The 5,368-nt window shown below is 39.4% G+C and overlaps 1 pseudogene; it reads right to left on the bottom strand.

Moving 5' to 3' along the window:
- Window positions 1–378: 378 nt before the first annotated feature.
- On the bottom strand, window positions 379–1,332 carry LOC127664134 (vomeronasal type-1 receptor 4-like; annotated as a pseudogene).
- Between the last annotated feature and the right edge of the window lie 4,036 nt (window positions 1,333–5,368).

Here is a 5,368-nt window from a genome sequence, read left to right as displayed (position 1 = left end):
TATCTATCTATCTATCTATCTATCTATCTATCTATTTTTATCTATTTATCTTTGTGTGTATAGGTTTGTGTGTCTGCTCTTGTGTACAAAATTTATGTGTGTATTTATGATGGTATTTATGTGGAGGTTAACAAGATGAGTTTTTATTTTACAAGCTCTAAAGTATTATAATTTCAATGGACAGTAAATATGAAAGTTGTTGAATGGTGTGGATGCAATTTTATTGATAAAAATATTAAAATCTAAAATTTGAAAATGTACAACTTGTGACAATTATAACTGGGACCATACCAAGGACTTAAGAGCCACACAGCTTCCAATATAACACAAAAATCACTAGAAAGATATATTTGTTAAAAAGAACATCTGGGCATCATATCAGGCACCAACTGTTTTTTGAAAATAGGTAATTTTCAGTATTGGTAGGAAATAAATACACAGTGAAAGAATTTTATTAGTGTTCATCAGTAGAAATGGACAGAGTATAGGGTAAAATAATGCCACAATTGTGATCATTGCCCCCAAACTTAGCATTCTTTCATGTGTATAAAACTTACCATAAAGAGTGGCAAAGTTATTCAACAAATCAAAGAACACAAAGCTGTTTACAAGCAACAGGATTGTGTGAGGAGCTTTGCGTTCAGGAGACGACTTGGAGGAGAGGCTTGGGTTGCCGAGATGCTGGGCTCTCTTGCGGTACTTGTAGAGGAGGGTCACCATGTAGAGGTTGGTCCATACCATAATGGCCAGAAAGAGCAGGTCACTTGTTATGAAAATACTCAGGAATAATCTTGGGTTTGGGTACTTGGGTGGAAGACTTACACAGTAAACATGAGAATAACCATAATCAATATCAGTGTAATTAGTTTTTGCTATCATGGTCTTAATGAGGTGCATGTATATGACTATGTTGACAAGCCAGGAAAACAGGAAGGAGCAAAAAGTCCATTTACAGAGTCTAGGATTAAGCCATGCCCACTTAGAATTACTGGGAGTGATGGTCATGGCTTATAATGTGCTTAGGATAAAAGTGGTAGAGGTGGACATAGACCTGGTGACTCTGTAGACATACTCAACTGCCTTACAGCCAGTATCATCTAGAAAATTGGGCACTCCAAAGGATGACGTGATATATGGTTTAATAGAGAATATGATTGTCAATATATTGACTATCATCAGGTGCATGAAAATGGGATCAATGGGTCTGTTAAAGCAAGCTTTGACCAAGAATGTGTACACATACAGCATGAAGAGCAATGAGTTCCCTATGATACCCACACAGAACTCAGATAAGAAGAAAACCCCTAAGAGGATGTTGCTTGGAAACAACATCCCAGTCAGGCCTTCAGAGAAAATGAATCAGATTGACGTATAAAGCTAGTTACATACTGAGGTTTGTGGGAAAATATACTAACAGACACATCAGGAGGAGAGAAGTTTAGAAAAATGTCCAACTCCTTAGTATTTCAGGTCCAGATGCTATACTTCTGGGAACTGCATTTCAGGGAGTCTCGAGAGCCTCAAAAGATAGAAAGTATTGAAGCAGGTGGGCTCAAAGCAAAAATCTTCTGAGTGCTATTATATTAAGAAGCAGCATGTTAATGACCTGGAAGGCAAACTTGCATGTTATAAAGAGCTTTTATTCACTAGTCACAGCATATAATTTTTTAAAGAATTATTTTTGTCTTTTATGTATATGAGTGCACTGTAGCTATCTTCAGACACACCAGAAGAGGGCATCAGTTTCCATTACAGATGGTTGTGAGCCACCAAGTGGTTGCTGGGGATTGAACTCAGGACCTCTGAAAGAACATCTAGTGCTCTTAATTGCTGAGCCATCTCTCTAGCCCACACTATATATTTTTAAAGTCCCATTTGAAAGTTCTAATCTTTCCCAAGTAGACAGTAACATACATATCTGAACACTTTTGGAGAGTCATACTCTTAAACACTTCCAAGGTATTTATTTTTGATTTCACAACAGGGATGAGAGATGGTTCTGTGGTTAAGAGCACCAGCTGCTCTTCCAGAGAACCCAGAGCAGAGTCCAGTACTCATGTGGAAGCTAACCACTGTGAGCACATTTCCAGGGGATCTGGAGCCTTCCTCCTGCCTCTGTGGCACCAACGTGCACACACTGCACAGACATATTTCAATGTTAAAAACAATTCTCAATGAAAGATTTTTTTCACTTGGGATTTGTTTCTGAGTCTAACCTTTGGGTTATTCTGGGGTCCCAATCCCTGTGTAGAGCTTCTATTATCAAGAACACAGAGACTTTTCAGAACAAGGGGCCACTCCTCCGTTCTTCTTGTACCTCTTTTGATGTGTGGATTATGTTGTTCTGAAAAGCCTCAGTGAAGCAGTATAGAGCAAAATCAGAACAGGGAAGTGGGAAGGGTTGGGTGGGAAAACAGGGAGAGGGAAGGGGACTGATGGGACTTTCGGGGAGTGCGGGTCCAGAAAAGGGGAAATCATTTGAAATGTAAATAAATATATCAATAAATTTAAAAAAAAAAGAACACAGAGACAAGTTGCTACTATGAAAGGCCCAGTGTTGAGCACATTCTTGGAGAAATTTTTTTCTATCACTCTTATTATTTGTAGGGAAATTAACAGAATTGCAGATCATTGTGTTATGTGGAATAAAGCACTCTCACACAGATAAACATGACACATATGTGGAATCTGGAGGAGAAATTCACAAACCCAATGGGGAGACTTAGCCATGTGTGAGAAATGGAAGTGGTAGAGTGATACAGCAGGGAATTATGGGCAAATGTCGTGAAAGTCATGCTTGTACATGTAATCACATTCATAATACAATATACAGATAGGACGTGTATCTGTGAATAAGACCTCATAAAGATTCAATGAATCATCAACAACAACAACAACAATAACAACAACAGCAAACTCGAAATTGGACTAAATACACTAAATGCATATGGTTTTCTATTATTATTTCAAATATGTCATAAATCATGACCAAAACATTACATTTCAGTTACCTAATAGCATGTCCATAATTTAACAAAAACACAAACATAACAGTGGTAATTGATGGGTAAAGTGTAAACACTAATGAGCATGTAGCTCCAGTGTTCAAAGGAACATTACAGATGTACTTTACTACATTGCATATGCCAAACGAGATTTAACTCTAATGAAAGTGGAGGTAGTTTAGGTGGAAACACAAGGACAAAGGGCATGTGGAGATGTCTTCAACAGCTGCAAATATAAATAAATAAATAAATAAATGTAGCAAAACAGTGAAAATATTATGAACTAAAGACAAGGATTGGTAAGAAACACAAGAAAGGTACAATTTAATTACTTAGAAAGAAAAATAGAAAAAAAGTAATCTGAAGAAAAAATTCCAAAATCTAAGACAGGACAGACTGGGGAAGAGGATCAGTGTGAAACTTTCTCTGGCTCTGAGTTCTGGGCACTGGGAGCCCTTCAGGGCAGTGCGAATCCCACTGATAGGATGTGTCTCAGAAAGCCTGGCTAGGAGACACAGCTAAATCAAGGACAGGATGACAGGACTCTTTCTCCCAGTGGACCTGGACCATCTTGTCACCCATGGGGGTCAATGAACTTGTTTACTGCACATTACTTAGATGTACCCAGAGGAAAACATCTCTCTCCCAGATAACTTTAACATGTAAGAGTGTAAAATCTATTTCTGAAGCTGTGCGTTTTCCCAAGATGAACCATATCAAAAAGTAAACTGGAGGAGTGAGGAAGTCATTGAAAGTTTTAAGACAGTGGTGAGTCTTATCACAGCTGTTAAAAACAAAAGCTGACCTCCAAGCAAGGCCACAAGGAATGCTCTAACTGTTCTACTGGAGACCACTGTGCCTTCCTCTCTTAAGGTTTTAAGGTTCCATAGAGGATATGACACTGTGCTTGGAGTTTTATTTTGGTCATATAGTACATGGATTAGTCATGGTTGTATTACATCTGTGCTCAAAAAATAGAGTTTGACTCTAAGATTGTTCAGTTTTGTGAAACACACACTAGTCACTCTGCCTTCCAAGTATTTATGCTTATACCCACAGGCAAGTCTCAGTCCAGCCCAGATCACAGAAATTTATCAGAGGTCGATGTTTAATACAGAGATTCACAAGTGTTCAAAGTGCTTAGAATAACTGACCATTAAGTCTGGATCCTAAACATAACATCTATTATATCTTCTTCAAGACCCAGAAACACTGGGAGGAGGGTGCAAAGATTGTAAGGTCCAAAGGAACAATGTCATAAAATGCTGTCTCCTGGTTATGACATGGCTGTGACAACCATGAACTATAGTGGTGTTCAATTACTCAAGACCTGAATACAAAAAAAAAAAAAAAAAAAAAAAGACAGCAAAAGAGAAGGGGTGGCTGGGTGTAGTGGGTCGCTTTATTCCCAGTATTTGAGAGGCAGAGGCAGAGGCAGAGGCAGGGACATGGACAGGGGCAGGGGCAGGGACAGGGACAGGGACAGGGGCAGGCAGGGGCAGGGGTGGGACAGGGGCAGAAACAGAGAGCTCTGTAAGTTCAAAGTCATACTGTTCTATAACAGCAAGTTGAAGGCCAGCCAATGCTGCAGTGAGACTCTGATTCAGGGGGGAAGAAAAATGGGGTCAATGGGGATGAGAAGGGAATTAGAGAAGGCAGTAGGAAGTATACAAACACAATGATGATATATATGACAGAAAGTCAGGAAAAAAAAAAAACAAAATTACAGTTGGGTAGTGGTGACTCACACCTTTAATCCCAGTATTCCAAGGGCAGAGGCAGATGAATCTCTGAAGCTAGCCTGGTCTACATTATGTTCCAGGACTGCCAGGGCTGCACAGAGAAACCCTGTCTTGAAAAGACAAAACAGGCAAAGAGTGACCCCACCTCATAAAAGCTTACACGCTTCAGGTTCATCACCAAGCCTTTTTTTTTTTTTTTTTTTTTTTTTTTTTTTTTTTTTTTTTGAGTCAGAGTTTCTTTGTGGAGTCCTGGATGTCAAGCCTTGAGCTCACTCTGTATACCAGGATGGACTTGGACTCCAACTCACTTCCTGCCTCTCTGCCTCTCTGCCTCTTCCTCCTAAGTGCTGGAGTTCAAGTTGTACACCATCACACCTGGCTGCATCATTAAATTATTAATTTATTATTTCTCAATATAGGTTTTGAACAAAGAAAAGACACATTCTCAAACAATGTCAGAAAAGGTCCACTCCGGCAGATATGGTGGAGACCACTCTGTTCTCTCACCCATTTTTCCTTGAGTAATCACCTTGGTGAGCTTTGAGCACCTCGCACAGGTGCCTTCTCCAAGTAACCACACCTTATCAGGGACGGTCTTTTGCTTTTATGGCAAGGACAGCT

The sequence above is a fragment of the Apodemus sylvaticus genome, chromosome 13, assembly GCF_947179515.1.
Source record: "Apodemus sylvaticus chromosome 13, mApoSyl1.1, whole genome shotgun sequence".
NCBI classification, from domain to species: domain Eukaryota; kingdom Metazoa; phylum Chordata; class Mammalia; order Rodentia; family Muridae; genus Apodemus; species Apodemus sylvaticus.
The sequence above is the reverse complement of the archived record's forward strand: the minus strand, read 5'-3'. Positions and strand labels throughout refer to the sequence as shown.